Below are 18,086 nucleotides of genomic sequence, written 5' to 3' on the forward strand. Positions count from 1 at the left end.
TCTATCTATCTTAGCTCGTTACTCCTTACCGCGGTTTTGGTGACCTTCCCTTTGTAATTTCGAAAGCCACGGCATAATTCTCTCTCTTGTAGTGATAGGTGCGAAAAATTTCACTAAGCTGGAAAAATTATCTTTTTTTTTTTTTAATTAACTATGATGTCCAAAATTTGATTAAACTTATTTTATAAGGCCAATCGAAATATAATATCATTAGATATATATGACACGATACAAATCAAATTTCTCAAGCATCGGTTTTAAAATTCGAAGCAATCGGTTTTAAAATTCAAATGCTACTGTGTTCACATTCTCGAACTCGTTAATCGTTGCTTTTTAATCGGGAAAACAATTGCTCTCCTAACATAGCATAGGTTGTAAGTGTGGCCCTATGCTGATAGTGTACATGCTTTTTTTTCTTTTTCTTTTTTTCTTCTTCTTATTTGTTTTATTATGCTTATACTAAATTTTATTGTTAATTAATATAAGTTTTGCATTAAGAGCCAATTGAACTCGACTGTTATTTGTTTAGTTGAGTTTCTAGTTTAAGTGGAATAAATAAATAAATAAATAAATAAATAAATAAATCAACCCATGAATAGGAGATTTTTTGACATAAGCAAGTACCGTCTTACCGCTAGAGCTAACGAGCACGTCAATTTGATTTATTTTAATTTCTCGGCTTCGTAATGATGCTTGTAGATAATGTAATGTTTCAGAAATTTGTGGTGAGAGCACTTTTATATATCAATATTGAATTTATTCCAAACATACATTTATTTTTTGGTTGTGAATTGTCGATATCGAAAATATTAAGATATGAAATTTGATAGCAATGCCTTTCTTTGTCCAAAGATATCACGAATTCCACTTTGCTGCCAAATGAAAGCTAAATTTTTATAAAACCATTTATAGCAAAAATGTGTCATGAAATTCATTACGTATTGTCAAAATATCTCTGCTCGCCGAATTTTGTCGCAAATTATTAATAAGTGTAAACTTCTTTCACATTACGATTTGTGAAATTAGAACGTAGGGTATAACTAACGGTCGCACAAAAGTTGCGATTCAAACCCTGATCAATAGCGGTCTTCGTTTGGCAAAAAAATATATTGTCTTGATATGATTCCAAATTTTAACAAAATAGCTTGAAATAAGCAGGTTGAACGCTCATAGGTGAACAGACATCAAAGATGTTGAGAACATCCCCAACAGATATTAATTGGTACCATAAAAGCTATGTATCCTTCTGGTTCCTGCATCAACCCGCAGAAGCATAGTATACTTGTAACGTAACTGCTGTAAAGGCGAACATAGGGGTACAGGACTCAAAGAAACCGAGAACATCACGAACAGATATTGGTTGATAGCATAAAAGCTACGTTTACCTCAGGTCCTTCTGATTGCTACACAAATCCGCACAAGCTTGGTATACTTGTAACGTAACTGCTGTAAAGTTAAAGTAATGTGTTGGTCTTATGTTCACAAAGAAGGGAGAAGTGTTTGTCAAGAAAAATTAACGAAATGAAATTTAGCAAAGCAAAGCAAGACCTACTCATTCATAACAAGGCCAAGTGAGTTTCTTGCTAAGTTTACACCGAGTTGATTTTATTCCTTTCAAGTGCGCTACACAACTTTCTCCAAACAAAAGTCTCACTTACTCTGCTTTACATCCGGTTTAGATGATTCCTGGAAATCGTTTAAATCCCATAAAGCCATAAAGCTATTATAACAATTTTTACGAGATAAACATAGTCAACAGACACTAAATAATTCAGTTAAAAGAAACCGAATTTCTTTTTCTCTTTGCTCTCCTCACCTTTGTTGACCGTAAACGATTACATCCACTTTAACAAAAAAAAAATTTTTTTTTTTCTTTGCCATTTTATCATTGCGAGAGCGACACATATCCCCGGGGAAGTTTTATAGATTTAAAACATACGACGAATGCGCATCAATTCAAATTCAATAAAATTAATCGTTCAGAAAAATTTGATCACCGCTGTGGTCTTAAACGTGTAACAAAGGATTTGGTAAATTTTATCCGATAGCAGAGCTTTTGTTTTTCTTTTTCTCTATTGCTGCTGTGTGTGTGCGAACGATATCACAAGAGGCAAAATGGGAAAACCCATAAAAATACCTTTACACAACTTTTTACACATAAGGTAACGGCGATTGACCGAACTTTGCTTACACATTTTTTGTGATAGAAGCGTAATCAAGCCTTTTGCGAACTTGTTTTTTCGACAAAATAACTTTATCGGCTTTTTTAAACTAGCATTGATTTACTTATCAATTACAGAATATGCTGATTTTAACATTTCGTTAGTGACGGCCAAAAATGTATACAAACGCAAAACCTTATGCAGGCAAGAATTTCGAAGGCAATGCAAGGCTCTACTCCCTCTACTCGTTTGTTTATTAGCCTCTTACTATTATCAATGACGCAGGCATTTACAAGAACGTTCTTAAATGTTCTCGCACACACTTGTAATTGATTCGTGCAAACCAAAGAGAGAATACAACATTGATTTGCTGATAAATATGCTCAGAATAGCTGGAAAGTCAAGCAAGTTTAAAAAAATCCTTTCAGTTTTGGAGATAAAACTTCACAGGAATATAACTTGCCATCGACTTTCTAGTCAAAGATGACAAAACCTTAACACAATATTTGATATTAAACTGTGACGAAAAAGATGTTAAGATTCGAGCTAAATCGAAGAGATATACTTTTCTTTTCTATTACATACTCAATAGCGTTCGTCGACGCAAACTCAAGTTAATCCCCCTGGAAGGCTTTTGCTTTTAAGTGTTTGAATATTAAGCTTGTATACTTCTCTTATTTCATTACGTGTAAATGTTGTATACTATTACTCGCGTACGAAGCAGTATACGCTGAAATTTCCCTTATGGTTTCAACTGCACAAGTACAAACTGCTTTGATAATTTTCTTTTATTTATTTTTATTTTTTTTTTTCCAAATTCGACAAAATTTTGGCAAACAATTACTTTTTTTACACACACGAACGAAAACAATGAAACAAAAGCGAAAAACTACTAACAATATGTTGAACTTTAGATAAGCAAACAACATTCGAAACAGCAACAATACCTTGAAAAAATAATGGATATTTCAATTTAGATTTTTACAACAACAAAAAAAAAATGGTGGGGGAAGGGGGCGAAAAGGAAAATAAGTGAAAAGCTAGTAAAACCAAAAGACAAGTGAAAATTCATATTCATGTTGAAACGCGCATTGGATCACTTTGAACATCCGTGCAAGTAAATATGTTAAAAAAAAAAAATTTGCAAAGTTTTTTATTGGCTGGATATGCGCCGGTAGGTGGATTTGTGCCTCCCCGGTAAATATTTACGTTGAATTTTAAGTTGGTGTCTGTGCAACTCGATAGTGCATATCTTTGTTGCCGGCGTTTTTTTTATCGATATTCGAGGCTTTTTTATATTAAATATATATACAAAAAACTGGTTATATATTTACTATTTAAAATATTTTTCATCACTCACTGCTACTTTTTACCGCGTTTCAACCAGCGCACGAATGTTCTGTTGAAAAAACTGCTCATCTTTTGTGGTTGCCTACAAAGCATTCGATGTTTGGGTGTCTTCATGACATTGTTATACAAACGTCGGTCAATGAGCCTCTAAAAGCAAGCCTCCAAGCAAGAAACAAACATTATTTTTGTAAAATTCAACTATATTCGTCAACTTAGTTTCGCAACAAACGCTTCAAGTTCCTCAAGGGCTTGCTCATTTTATCTACGTATTTTTCCCTGGCGTACACTTGTACGATTAAGAAGCGAATAATTATTGCTGGACTACGGATTTTGGCTGCAATTCGAACTTGAACTCATGCGGTTTTGCCAATGTAGCGACCGATCTTTGACGCTTTTAGTAAAAGCGACGTCCTTTTGGAAAACATATTTCCCATCCACAAATTTCTATTCAAAATAGTGACTACAATGCTTCTTGATATCTTCGGGATGTCAGCTATCTTTTTCAAGTTCACTTTAAAATTATAGACTGTAAAGAGTTTAAAAATTCAAAATTTCAATCAACTCGTTTGCGTGTCCACTGACCTCTTATGGCGGAAGCAGTCAGTTGATCAATTGGTGAGTCCTGACTACTGGGTGCGGCCCTTCGGGGAGTACTCGTGGTGGTTGTGGTTGGCTAGTTCCTAGCTAAAATGGAACAATGAGTGCAGCTAGGCCTCGCCACTCACCGGAGTGGGGTTTATTGTTCCATACACAATAAACTGATCTGGACTCTGGTGCTGTTTAGGCCCCTACTCTGTGGGGATTGTCTAACTCGCCAGGGGGCGTAGTACGCTTAAAAAGTGGTTTGGGCCACCGTGGGGTTAAGCCTTACAGGCAGGAACCCACGTTAAACCCTTGCCACAAATTCTGACCTCTGCCTGTACTACGTTGCAAAGCAGCGAAAAATTCTTGGTTCCGACCGCAAAAAACTTGCTTCAGTACTTTTCAAGCCAATGCTATTTATTTATTTATTTATTTATTTATTTATTTATTTATTCCACTTATATTAGAAACTCAACTAAACAAATAACAGTCGAGTTCAATTGGCTTTTAATGCAAAACTTATATTAAGTAATAATAAAATTGAGTATAAGTATAATAAAACAAATAAGAAGAAAAAAAAAAAGAAAAAGAAAAAAAAGCATGTACACTATCAGCATAGGGCCACACTTACAACCTACGCTATGTTAGGAGAGCAATTGTTTTCCCGATTAAAAAGCAACGATTAACGAGTTCGAGAATGTGAACACAATAGCATTTGAATTTTAAAACCGATTGCTTCGAATTTTAAAACCGATGCTTGAGAAATTTGATTTGTATCGTGTCATATATATCTAATGATATTATATTTCGATTGGCCTTATAAAATAAGTTTAATCAAATTTTGGACATCACAGTAAATAAAAAAAAAAAAAAGATAATTTTTCCAGCTTAGTGAAATTTTTCGCACCCATCACTACAAGAGAGAGAATTATGCCGTGGCTTTCGAAATTACAAAGGGAAGGTCACCAAAACCGCGGTAAGGAGTAACGAGCTAAGATAGATAGAAATTGATTAAGCCTCGTTTGAGGGTTGGCGCTTTTTAAAAAGGATCCAGCGCCGGGACTTGCTCATCAAAGAGCCAAAATTTAAGGTTTCATTATCAATTCCAACATTTCTCGTATCAGTGAAAGCGTATGGCGGGAGGACGCGACATATGCTGAAAGTTTTCGAACCTATTTATAGTTTTACGCTGATGATATGTACTTATGGGTACAATTATTTCTATCATACTGATTCTTTCCATCTCCGGTGATGATAGAAAAACCTCGCTGTATAATTAACTAGCTAATTAGATTTGCTTAACTAATCATTTGGGGAACTTTGAAGCGATTTCAAGAAACTTTCAAGTTAGGTTCCGGTGCACTAAGGTTTCTAATAACTTTCAAATCCGCTAACTTCTTGGGGCTTAAAAAATTATCCAATCACGTATGTTTATCAATTTAGCATATGAAGCTTATTCTGATAATAAGTGCAAATTAGACTGACAAAATATTACTCTACTATATCAGTTAGATATTTAACAAACTCATTTTAAAAGTCCACACCGATCAGGTATAATTCATGATCTCTTCTTCTATGAGTTTTTTACAAACAAAATGACAATGCAACAACAACAAAAATGTTGTACTCCAGCGCTCGATATGCGATAAATAAAAAAGTGAAGAATATGAACAATGACATATCTCCTTAAAATGTTGATAACTTTCAGCAAGATTGGTGATGACAGAATGAATATATGTAACTGTAAGCGATTATGTCTCTTATGTCGATTGCCAGAAATATGAATGCTACAGTGGTTTATTATTAAAAGCGCTGCACCACTTTGCTTAATACATATTCTGCTTTCGTAGAGAAATACTCAACAACCATATTAAAAAATGCTTACTTTTCCAAATATCCTTATGCCTTAAAGTGGAAGAATGCGGTTCATACAGGCCACAGCAGATTTGTATGTCAAATCTATTTTCTCTTGATTTTTGTCGGGATGTATTAAAACTTGCAATTTGTCTCATATGATGAGTTTTGAATATTGGGTGAAGTGATGGGAAAAACAGTTCGATTCAATCCATTTTCAATAACGTGTGTCCTTGAAGCAAAATGCATCGATGTAGGCTAAAAAAGAGTTCATGCTAAGTCCTTCTGTATGTTACACACATTTGCCCAAACATAATATTTTCTGTATCGACATACTTCCCGTGGCGTAGCATGTAAAAGGTAGTAATGGCATCAAAATAATTTTTATTGCTTTATTTATCTTTTCTAAAACACGACATTTTTAATTTAATATAGAAAGTTTGCAAGATTTTCATAAATTTTATCAAATCTCTAGCCAGAATGCTGTGAAAATTGATTAAAAACAAAGTTAGAGAGCGCAACAATTGCTTGACTGCTCGCCACAATTAATTTTAAAAGTAAAAATAATAATTTGAAAAAAAAAAGATGGTAACAAACAATTTCCAATAGGCTGCTGTAGGTGACAGATTAAGTGCGTTGACCGCGTTTATGTTTATTCTCCCTTTCAGTTCTCTAGCGGCCACTTTCTCCATCCATTGCCTTGTTGTTCATCGGAGAGGCCAAGCCTGCCACGTTCGGAAACACCTCACATGCAGCCATATATTTATAATTAATTTTAAGAGTGCAACCTCCCTCTTAATGCTTGCATTATCGCTACTTTAAAGGCTTTATAAGTTTTTTTTTTTTTTTTTTTTTGCAAAAGATACATAAACCTGATTTCAACTTTAACAGGTAACTTCAGCGAAAGGGAGTTCACTGGTGCACACCAAAGAAACCAAAGGAAAGGAAAAACGGTTTCACTGATTATATTACAAAACATGATGCTATCGTTGGTTTTCCGCATGATGAGGTTGGAATCCACGATGCAGAAATGGTTTAGAAAACGTTCGCAATATTGAAATCGAAGGTATTACCACCAACGCATACACCAAGCATTCTGCTTGCAATCGACACCAACTTCAACCTTACGATTTATGGGTGTGAGGCCTGCCTTAGTTCTTAGAAGAATATCTAAAACATCAGTGCTTACATAATTCAAAATCAAAAAATCTTACGTTCTTTCGTAGAGTTAGTATTCTATCCGAATGGAAAGAAAGAGTAGAGTTAGTATTCTATCCGAATGGAAAGAAAAATGCGAGGGACAACAAAATGATTTTATCATTTTTTTTTAAGTAAGCGTTTTTTCGCAGAAAAATACAAAAAAAAAAAAACAGTAAAGACTTATCCAGTGTCTAGCAATAAAGCGATGCAACCAATTACCAATTGCTGCAGGAATAAGTTTCTCAAGCAATTATTACTTCCTTTTGGTCTACTAACTAGCAAGTCAAAGATGGAAAAGGAATGCATGAAGCAGCATAGCTTGTTTGCTTATGATTACGGAACGCACTTCGTTTGATTTGATGGCTTATTTTAAGGAAATGATATACTTTAGAAGAAGAATGTTATTGAGTAGTTATTTGCTTCTAAACAACAATAATAAACTTTGCTTTATATCTTGACATAACAAGGGATTCGATTTAAAAATTCGCAACTTAATTTGTAACGTATGTAACGTGTACAAGTGCAGTGCAGAAAATATGAGCAGATATAGAACCGATGAGTTTGTTTAATTAAATTTTCCTTACAATCAATGTAAAATTTAGACACTTGGCAGTGTCTCTTGCCCTTATACGGTGATTTCATGAAAGAACTTCTTAGAAAATGTAATTTTCGTCACTCAGTCCAATTACGTAGTGTGAGAAGCCTTTATTAATTATGGTTCGAATTTCCCTTGAAACCCGATGAAGTGCCAAGAAATCTCGAAGATCGTGATTTTAACTCTTAGTTTATTTACTCGTTATCAGTTAGAAAGCGTGTCCCTTCTTCGCGAGTTAACCTTGTTTATGCCAATTTTACAACTTCCGTTTTTTTCCTTCTCTTTTTATTCGTCTGAATGTATCAGCTGATAGAATGTCAACCATGTCTCCCTACATATTGTTTTCGCTTTCTTCATGCAATCAATCTGCTAATGGCAAAATTCTTTAAGGCTTTGACTTGCACGCTGCTCAATCGGTAGTATGCAGATGTGCTTTACGATTTTCATATATATTACTATCCTTGGAACAAAGAAAATTAGATATCTAAATAAATGTATATCGCTCAGTTCAGAAACTTTTGACACGGTACCTATTACATTTGTGCAAGTTTTCATAGTATTTTTTCCAAGTCCTGTCTAGATTACATTATGGCCCCTAGGGTTAAGCCACATGCTTGTCCTAAACATCTTAATTCCGTCAATTTTTAATACTTTTTTGCGAATGCTAAGACCTAGGAGGGTTGCATTCGCCCTAAAAATCTTTTTATATTAATCTTAATTTTTAGAGGATCATCACTTAAGTCAATAAATTAAAATACGAATAAGATAGTCAAAAATTTTAAGATCATTTAAGTCAAAAAATTGAAACACGAAAGAGAAAATCAAATTTCCAAATCTTTAGTACCCACTGCCCCAAAGCAATACATTGTAAAAATTAATTGCAAAATGTTTTAATAAAAGTGAATATATTGCTTGCCAGATATAGCCAAGCGAAGCCTCAGCTGTTTATACCAAATTATTCCAACAACAGATAAAATAAGTTAAATGGATTTCAAATATTAATAATGTGTTGATTAACGATACCCATGTGTATATTTTATTAAGACGTATTTCAGAGTGACACCGGCGAGCGAACAATGCAAAGCGTCGAAGAAAAATAAAAAATTTTATAGCATAAGTAGGTCAGTTAACAAATTTTGTACTCTCTTGGTTTTAAAATTGTTTTTACACTCAATTTTTTAAATTTGTTCTCTAACGTTCGCGTAAGAAGTCTACAGCAGTAACCGAGTCTCTATTTTTATGTGTGTTTTTTTTTTTTGCATATTTTGTATGCAACCAACCCAACCAATCAATTCAAATAAAGAATATGGAAAACCTTTAAAAATACTACATGCGTTTCGAAAGCTGCCTATGCATCCACTTAAGATTACAAGTGCGAGCTGCTTTGCTCAACCTCGATGAATGCAGGTATGTTAGTTTTATTTTATTGCTTGTAATTGGAGCATCGTTTTTATATATACATCTATACGTGTACTCTTCAGTAATGTTTTTAACTGCTTTTCCATACAGATCTGTCTCTTTTGTTGGCATTCCTGCATTCCTAAACACCAAGTTAGGATGCTGTATATATGTATATGAATAACATTCGACAAGTTACCAGAACCATTCGTTTCAACACTTCTGTAACATTTTTATGGAATTCCTATACAACTATTTGTCCAACCCATCAAAATACACTTCAGTCTCAGCGCCCCATCTCTTTCCGTCAAGCATTTTTTTGAGGTTCGCGAACAGGTAATAGTCGTTGGGGACTAGATCTTGAGAATACGTGAGAATTGGAAGGAAATCGAAGTGCAAATGGTGATATCTGCAAGGCCTCTTAGATAATCATTGAGTTTTAGTTACATATATAAATAAATATATTCTCTGTTTGCTCAAATGAGATCAGTTTTACGAGCAAAGCCAAGCAAAACTCGTTTCCATTTTCTGCATGAAAGGTAGCAACATTTCACCACCTTTTAAATTTTTGAAACAACAAAGAAGAAACTGTAATAATGCATAGAACTAGGAAATGAACACAGTGCAGTAAGCGAAAATTAGCATCAGGAAGTCTACATGAGCTAGTCGGCTTACCGTTTGCATTGGCATGTATAGAACCTTTTATTACACACCCATCTCGCCGAATTTGGATGTACTTTAATCGAATCATTTATTTATCCTGTATGTAACGTATGTGTAGCGCTATTTCGTCAAAGCCATATTTTTATTGCGTTCGATCGCAAAGAACCCAGATTTCTAGAAGACGATGTCTGAAGCGTAAACTTTCACTATGACATGCGGTCGCTCATGTTCTATTTTTTTACTTTGGGATTAAATGTTTGTATCGATTCAGATTTTTTTGGACAGGATCTGCAATTATTCGCTTGTCAGATTTATGAAGATGTAGCGAAATCAGCGCTAATTTATATGAATTCAGTATAATTTAAGGCGATTTTAGGAACTCGTTCGGCTAATTTGTGGTAACAAGCTTACTGATCGATTAAAACAACAGCTTTCGACAAGTTGAGATGGCAAAAAAACTTTAAACAGAAACTAACTGACTAACGTAACACAGAAAAAAAAAAAAATAAATAAATAAATAAATAAATAAAGGATAATGAAACTTTTTTATCTGTGGGCTTTAACGGATTTCCAATTTTTATATAGAAATGTAACTAATGAAATGACAAACCTAATATACGAATCATTTGGTCGCGATTGGTTTGAGAAAACTTAAGAAGAATTTTTAAACTAAAAATATGCAAGAAATAAGAAAGAAAACATACACACACTCTAGTAAATATTTTAAAATCTTTATGGTTATATTATACTAATCCTCAGCAACAACCAAAGGATTTTTCTTATTTTGCTTTCCATTTCTTCTTTGTTGGCTCTTAAGAGCAACAAGAAAGCAACCCATATTAAATATTTACGTATTACGCTGGTGTGGTGGTAGAATGGTGACCAAATGCACCCTAAACAACAGCAAACTGCATTACAAAGCAACACTTGTGTTTTCTATAAACAATTTTTTTTTTTTTTTTTTTGCTCTAAGGTTGAGAAATTATGTGTGTGAGTGTGGTGTATGTCTGAGCAAATCCATATAAAAAGTATAAATTTTCATATTTTTTCATAATAATTTCTTCGTTCAGATTTTTTGTTGGGTTTTGCTTACTTTTTTTTTCCTCTTTTCTTTTTTTCTGTTTTCTAATTCTTTCTTTTTTATAAAAGCATAAAGAAAATGTTGTTGAATTATTGTCGAGTTTTTCAAGTTACCTACGTGCATGTCAACATTATTACTTGTGCATGGACTCTGTGGGTATGTATGCGCTGTTAAGGTTAGTTTTATTATTATTATTTTTCTTTTATTTTTTTTTTATTTTCTATTTTTTTGATTATTATACTTATACTTGTAGTCGTCAACGTGGTGCTCTTCCTTTTTTGCTTTTTATTTTTTCTTATATCTCTCGACACAAACTATATAATTTTCTTTACATAGACTGGCATGTGTTGCTTACTTTTTACTATAAAATTGTTTATACATTTCTAGACGTGAGTATGTTGTGTGTGTGTGTGTGTGTGTGTATGCGCAAAAGTAAGTGTATTCGTAAGATTTGTGTTTGAAATTGAAATCCTTGACATATTGTTGAAAGAAGGTGTTACTTTTTGTGAGACTATATACATGTACATATCTTAGAGCGAGGAAGTTGTAATTTACTTGAATAAAAAAAATAAAATAAAAGGATAACGCACAAATATGCAAAGAAACATAATAATATGTCATAAATTTTGACTAGTGCGCGCTTGAGGAATAATACAAGAAAATGTTGCGATGCAATGAAAAAACTATTTATTAATAATTCTCAGAAAACTGATAAGATTTTGAGCGTATAAGCGCATCGTCGAGTATTCATTGTTATCAGGCAATCTTTATACAAATAGCAAACGGATTGAAGAAGCACGTACATATCATATTCATTGTTCGCAAGTCTATCCATCTGCCTCCAGCTTGCGGATGGAATGCGCAAAGTCATAAAAATATGGACAGAGTGCTGACAATTGATATGTTTGCTAAAATTTATTTACAGAATTATTTGCAGGAATCATCGGCCAAGGTATCCTACAAACCCTACATATTTATGCTTGAAACTGGGAAATCTGTGCGAGGTTTGCTTTTCTAAGTCTAAATGTTTTTCTCAGCAAAATAAAGTAACCGATTACACTAGCCGATTAATCCAAGTTACACTAAGGCGAGTTCTTTTCAAGTCAAAGCAGAAAAAAAACTTTCGAAATTGCATGATTTAACGGCTTGACTACAGGGGTGACGATTTCCAAGGTCAAATACGGGGGTAGATGTAGTCAAATAGCAGTTACCGAAAAGTCTTGTTCAAATTGATTTATGGGTGTACAAATGCTTGGCGCAATTTAAGGAAAATATTCTACTAAGTTAGGTTTAAATAACTTTCTGGTATAATATTATATTAATGGCCCACTAGGCAACAAAAAGTTTGACTAACAACTCAATGGTCATGGGTTCAAATGTCACATGCGACGGAGTTTTCAAAAAGGACGATAATCTTGGACGATAGCGCTTCAGACTTTCGTCATGGAATTTATTTCTCTGGCTAAGTTAATAATAAAAGTAATACAATAAAGATTGCTTTACTTCAAAAGTTTTGCAAGTAGTATAAGTAAACTTGTAATATAATACAAAAACAAGTAGAAATATTATAGTGGGACAGCATCCCACCCCACCCCACCAACCCCAAGCACCCTACACCATTTCGATTGAAACAGTGTGCTCATAATATGCATTTTCAACGTAAGGTATTGTATGGAAAGTGTTTGAAAAAGTGGTTGAATCCGAAATATATTCAAAGGCGTTCGTCCCTAGGCCAAAAAAAGTTGGTGTACAAAATTTTTTTCATATATCTAGAAAAATATGAGATTAAACCTTAGGAAACAGGGCTGACAGATGGACATTTAATATACTCTTGTGCCAAAATTGATGTAGGGTGATGTAGTAGATAGTAAAGATTGCAAAAAATTTCTACCTGTTAAACTTTCACTGGATGCCGTATATAAGTTTATATATAAATAATATAATAACAACTTTAGAACACATCCATGGTTTTGCGGTTGCTTAACCACTAACCCCAAGTTACTTCACCTTTAAATTAACTTACACTACTTGATTTATATTTCATTTATTTTTTATTTTGTTTTGTTTTTTCAAGGAAAACTCAAAATATGTAAACGTTCTTTTTACACAAATTTATAAATCTCTATATATATATATATAAAACAAAGAGCTAAGTACACTTTAAAAACACATATACAACTCACATAAATATATATGTTTATACTGATATCAAATCCATCACTTTTTGTTCTATTGATTCCATCTTTTGGCAATATTGCTCAATTGTAAAATACAAATTGACCTAACAATTGACGTAAACCCATTGGGAGAAAGGGACAGAGATATATTATGAGGAAAAATAAGAGATGAGCACATACACGCATGCCATAAAGTTGTAAACTTGAAAACAATATTAAGCTATCGGATAATGTGAAGCGTAGTGTGCACATGTCGCACAACACGTAAAGTTCCGGGAATTTAACAAGTTTTCAATAAACTTATGCTATATATTTATAAAATTTCATTCATATTATTCTTGGGTACAATTAGGAAGCAAAAGCTACTTTTGCATTCACATACGAGACTTATTGGTTGCAAGCTGAAGAATAGCTTAACGAGCATTAACGTCTCTGAAACTTTCGGAAGTGATTGATTAAATGTGAAAGCAACAATGTTAGCACAGATCATATCTTGAATTCTGAGCAAACAATTCAAACAAAATTTCAAGTTCAGGGAATTAATAAAATGCGAACAGTCGACCAAATAAAGATATCGGGAGAAGGAAATAAAACAAATTAAGAGACCGATGGCCCAGCACTCTACTTTTCCTATTATTTATGTCTTGAAAAAGAAAACAAAAGTAGAAAGAAATTGAATGAATTGTGATAATGCCAATGCCAAGAAAAATACATACAAACACACATCATTCACTAGCTCTTGTTCAATCTCTGTTTTGTAACTGTCACCTTGCTGCAGGTATTGGGAACATTGCCTGAGTAATTGTTCATATTAAAAAAAAAAAAAAAATCACACGTTTATTAAGTAAGATATATTTATCCTCTATGTGCTTCATAGTCTGAGTAAAAACGTTTATGCTTCTTTATCTGTCCTAAGATGGTCGAAAATGGTAAAAGACTTTTGGAGTAGATGCAATGTTCCTACAGGACAAAAAGCAATATTTCGTTAATAGTTGCAGGACTTTACACTCTATGCAACCGATACACTTATATGCTTACATCGACAAGCAATCAATAAGACCTAATTTTATCAAACTGTTAAGAATTTAGCCAAAAAAAGTTGTTTCACCTTTTACGTTGCTATTTGTCTATGCTCATGAAATGTTAGTGTTGCACTGTCTGCCGCTTGATATAGCAGCTTGAAAACTCTAATATATGCCTAATAATTGCTAATTTATTTGATGGAATATTTCTGCTACAGAATTATATTTTTAAATGTACAGATATGGGAAATGCTTATAACATTTGTTGTTTTAAATCAAATCGTACGTTTTATTACCTTAAATACTTGTCAAATTTAAACTTGAGTAAACTGGTTTAAAGGCCCTTTAGGATATCTTTTTTCATCAAGTCAAGTAATTCATACCCTTTAGGTGGAACTTGAATAAAAATGTAAAAATTAATGAAGATTTTTCAAATGGAAATTTACTGTGCTTTGGAAAATGTGCACATTCATCACATTACTCATCCATTCGGTGCTGTTGAGCAACGAAAGTGTCAAAGACTTAGCAAATCCATCTCAACTATTTTACCAATCGCTCAACTCAATTTGTTAATATTACTATATTCTGTTATGCAATTGGAGTAATGTACAGGAATTAAATTAAAAAATCCATTAGGAAGAGAAATGCTTCGTTTTGTGTTACTATAAGTAAAATTATAAGCTATCGTACATGAACGGAAGATACGCTCGGCATTCGGTCTTAATGGTTAGAGTGACCAGAAGAAAAGCTCTTCGTTTATTTATGATTTAATGGTCTCTTGCAATGCTTTCAAAAAAGTTAACTTAAAAAACATCAATAAATAACGAGAGACTTTTTACAGGAAAAGCAAACAATGGAAAATTTATCCTCAACCACAATACCAGACCCAAACGTACGGAGAAATGATTTCATTAAATTGTTTTACTTTTCTTCAAAAATTCTTCATTGTTATTATACTTTAGTTACAATGCTTCTATTATATTCAGGTTTTCCCAATTCGTGGATCCGTTGACGTTAACATGAAAGGAGACAAAAAAATATTAAAATATACAACTGAAGCAATATATATTACGATCGTTAATAACAATATTATGTTATAATCCCTAAATATTGTTTTTACATAAAACGAAAGTTACACAACAATGCGCTACACATTCTATAAAAAGAATTGCAGCAATGAAAAACAAGAAAAACATTTTATATGGCGTAGTCGACTTTATTGCGTCCATGAACTCTTTCTTAAAAACCGCAAAAACAAAAAAAAACTAGCATTTCATTACTCTATAACATTTTGGACGTGTGGCTCACTTTTCCCTCTCTTTGCTTAGCTATTATGTGTTCACTCATACCGTACGCCTGGAAACGTTTATCGCCGTATCTGCTTCAGGATATGAGTAATGAGCAAGCAGCACAATTTTTGGCTCTTGAAGACAAAGATGTTTTCAGCCTAAGCTAAGTATTTTGTGGGCGTGTCTTTTGCTCGATTTACCAAATTTTCAATATCGTCCGGGATGCAACAACTTCCAATACTCTTGTCGATGAATTTATTTTTTACGGCCAAGGAAATGTTCTTCACTGACAATATCAGGAGCGACGCAATTGTTGGTACCGATTAAGCGTATATATACTTTATGAAGTGTCCGATGCGTTTTTCTGCGAGCTGAAAGCTCTTTCAGTCTACTATAACAATGTTAGTTCTCGTAAGATATTTTTATGATCCATTGTTATTGAGCAATTATGAAAAATATTTTCACCTCAGAGAGAAACTTTTATATCCAGCAACACTAATATAATTGCAAAACATTTTGTTGAATGTACTCCGAACAAGTAATCGATTTGGCAGTTTTGACTCTACTTAGAAAACATACGCACCAGATTTTCGATCAATATTTCTCGTAAATCACAAACCAAAATCTTTTTTTGACTTTGTGAGTATATAAGTAGCCTTCGCTCCAGTTTGAAGTTTTTTGGAGTTTTCTTGTAATCCTTATAGTAAACCATATTTTATTATACATTCATTATATTTTTTGCTTGAAAACTTATCCTAAGAGAAATAAGAATTGCATTAAATCTTTTTACACACCTCAAGGCCTCCCATCATATTGCCAATTTATAGCCTCCCAATCCATTCTGAAAGTGAAGAGTAAATCATACGAAATGCGTACCGTTTACAGATTCTTTTGCAAAGAACACTAGGAATTTGCCAAAAATGAAACAAACTAATTATAAATGATGAAAATTATATTTTTGTACCGTTATCGAAGAAACAAGGTTTGCCAAATTTTTCATTCCGGTTCTATTGCACAGCAATATCTTCTTCTTCTTCAACAGACGTTTTTTGGCCGCCAAAGTATTGGTTCGCTTTTCATTGATGGGGAAAACCGAATTTTGATATATTTTTTCTCAACTTTTTTCTCAAACTATGACATTTTTTGCTCGAAAGCTTTGCTCAGACACGCACTAGTCCGAAACTGTAGTGGGGAGATGAATCTGATATGTCAGTTAACAGGCGCACTATTACTGAAAAACATTAGAGTATTTTGTATTCGCTCAGAATCAAAGGAAATTCTTTTTTGTATAATTTTGTTATCTTTATCAAGAATGGAATGCCCTGGAGTGAATTAAAAGCAAAAATAGATGTGTACCCCATAGTGTTTTATAGCAAACAATTGAAGAATTATGCTTCTTACTTTTAAAAACAAGTAAATATTTGAACATTCTCACTTACAAGATTTTTGACTTGAAAGTTTGCCATAAATATTTTCATAATTGCCGTCCAGTTTGTTGAGAATTCTTCTTGGGGTGGTATTAAAAAGCAAGTAAAAACAATTATATATTCTTTGTAGCAAATGAAATACCAATTGGTAGTAAAGTATTTTCATAATTTTAGTTGTGTCCGTTAGCCTATAGGAAGCAGCTTCGCGAAGCATTCGTATCAAGCTTAAGGATTTCTATTAATTGCTAACTACAGTTTTTTCTCTCTTCACCCGTCAATACTTGTATAGATTGCATATAACAATTTTTCATCTATTGAGCCTTTCTAATAACAGATGGCAAACAGACTGATTCAAGCAAATATAACTAAAACGACTTCGATACTTACGTCGATGAGTTTTATATATACTCTAAGAAGTCTCTCGGTATTAAAAATACAACCATTCTTCGTTTTTGACAACTTACAATCCGCAATTAAACCAAAAGCTTATGATGGAGGTTTTGTTTATATTTGAAGGATGCGTTTAAAAGCATATTTTCCAAAAAACGATTTCGTTTTCTTGCTAAAAAAGTATTCTTTGAACCTACTGCAATATATGACAGAAAAGTTCCTCATATGGAAATTTCGTTTGCTTGAAATTTACTGCTTTTCCCGGAAAAGACCATCTGTGCAGTATGAGCACTACCTGGGAAGTCATAACCTGAAATTTTACGTGTTGATTTCCAACTTCACTAATTCATTAACAGATCCCTTCATAGGGTATTTATTTTCATTCAAAATTGTTTGCGGAAGGATATACGTTGGTGTAGTTTTACTCAGGTAATCACTATATGGATATAAGGCTGTGAACGATTCCAAAGCTCCAAAGTTTTCAAGGAACTAAAAATTTGCGGTAAAACAGACACTTTCGAATTTAAAAGTCGAAGGAGGGAAATAAGGAAAAATTTATTTATTTATTTATTCCACTTATACTAGAAACTCAACTAAACAAATAACAGTCGAGTTCAATTGGCTCTTAATGCAAAACTTATATTAATTAATAATAAAATTCAGTATAAGTATAATAAAACAAATAAGAAGAAAAAAAAAGAAAAAGAAAAGAAAAAAAAGCATGTACACTATCAGCATAGGAGCACACTTACAACCGGTACAGGACCAAATTGCAATTGAACCCCTAAACCATCGCAAATATGCATAAGCCTGGCAACCGATAATAAATTGACAATAATTCACTTTCGAAACGTAACGACTTTTTAAGGATAAAAGCTAGTTTAAATACGACATAG

The 18,086-nt window shown here is 33.1% G+C and overlaps 1 long non-coding RNA gene across 1 annotated transcript in view; it reads left to right on the plus strand.

Annotated features, from left to right (window-relative positions):
- LOC119634212 overlaps nt 1-18,086 on the plus strand; it is a 195,893-nt gene that overhangs the window by 24,276 nt on the left and 153,531 nt on the right. The window lies entirely within an intron of this gene.

The sequence above is a fragment of the Glossina fuscipes genome, unplaced genomic scaffold (assembly GCF_014805625.2).
Source record: "Glossina fuscipes isolate IAEA_lab_2018 unplaced genomic scaffold, Yale_Gfus_2 2, whole genome shotgun sequence".
Classification (NCBI taxonomy): Eukaryota; Metazoa; Arthropoda; class Insecta; order Diptera; family Glossinidae; genus Glossina; species Glossina fuscipes.